We start from the raw sequence: 1260 nt of genomic DNA on the forward strand, positions 1-1260 counted from the left end.
GTAGGGAGAGGGCGATTTAATTTTTTAGAACTTGTGCCCAATCCCATTGTATATATTTTGTGCAATAAAATATGTTCAAATCAACACAAACATATACATATACTTATTTACCAAACAGAAATGAAATATTTATCCCTTAAATATTAATCTGTTTAAAACACTGGACAAAAAAAATTCAAACTGTACCAAAATTGAAATTATTTGTCTTTTGGGTCAATCAGTAATAATGTGCCTTCTAGCGTAGCTTAGGTGGATTGAAAATGAATTTTGATCTGCAATTTCAATCCGATGTTTTCCCCACGTCCGCGTCGAATTGTACTCGCCCATTTCAGTGTCTATCACTGAATGATTTGATTGTAACAGATAGAAATGACGTAAGCTGTATATTTCCAATTTTGCCAGTTAATGTTCCGCGGTCTTATCTGTACCTTTAATAAATATATTTAATACTTTATTTATAGTATTCCTGATAGTGATGTTGCTGGGTTCCATAAGGTAAAAGTATGTTTTATGATTATTTATACAGATGTAAATATACACAATACAATGGCATAGTTTTTTTTGTTAGTACAGTAACCAACTTTGCAGCTGTTCATTATCAAAAAAATATATACATGTAATTTTTCTGCAACAGCTGCAATATTATTTCATAGATTTACAACGGAAGAACTTAGAAAGCATATACACATGTACTCAATATTTTCCTACCTAGTTTATGCAAATCTTTTGTTTAAGGTATTTCCTCCCTTGGAATTTTAATGAACCAGAAGTCTCATTCTAGACTGTAGCTCTACTGGTTTTTATTTTAAACAAATGAGGAGAAAAGTAGCAGTTGGACTTAAAACTTTTCAACAGCAATACATAGAATAATGAAGCTTGAGTTTGTCTCTTTTTTGTGGCTAGATTGCAATGAAACTAAAACTGTACGAGGAGCAGCGTTTTGAAAGTATTTCTCAGAAGTTTCTATTTATAGTAACCATGTCAACACTGTTTATCAAAAACTGATAAACAGAATGATGAATCTTAGTGTAGTCTACTTGTGTGCCAAGATATATCAAAAAAAAAACTTAAGGACATACGCAAGGTACGTTACCTACTGATAATTTTTCAAGATACTAGTATTCTAAATTTAAACCTATAATACCATTACATGTTCTTAGACAAAAAATCAGCATGCGTTACCAGGGGTTTTGAAAAGATATCAAATTGTGAAAATTTTTGCATTTTTCAAAGAAAAATGTACAAAAATTACAAAACATA

The 1260-nt window shown here is 30.5% G+C and overlaps 1 long non-coding RNA gene across 2 annotated transcripts in view; it reads left to right on the forward strand.

Annotated features, from left to right (window-relative positions):
* The window catches only part of LOC134233309 (uncharacterized), a 5006-nt gene extending 4505 nt beyond the window's left edge, over positions 1 to 501 (forward strand). For both annotated transcript variants that reach the window (XR_009984971.1, XR_009984972.1), the window contains one exon: positions 462 to 501. This is a non-coding gene — a long non-coding RNA (uncharacterized LOC134233309). The remainder of the gene's footprint in view (positions 1 to 461) is intronic.
* Positions 502 to 1260: the final 759 nt, after the last annotated feature.

Source organism: Saccostrea cucullata, unplaced genomic scaffold (genome assembly GCF_032062105.1).
Source record: "Saccostrea cucullata isolate Sc308-1 unplaced genomic scaffold, CSIRO_AGI_Scuc_v1 ctg15193, whole genome shotgun sequence".
Taxonomy (NCBI): Eukaryota; Metazoa; Mollusca; class Bivalvia; order Ostreida; family Ostreidae; genus Saccostrea; species Saccostrea cuccullata.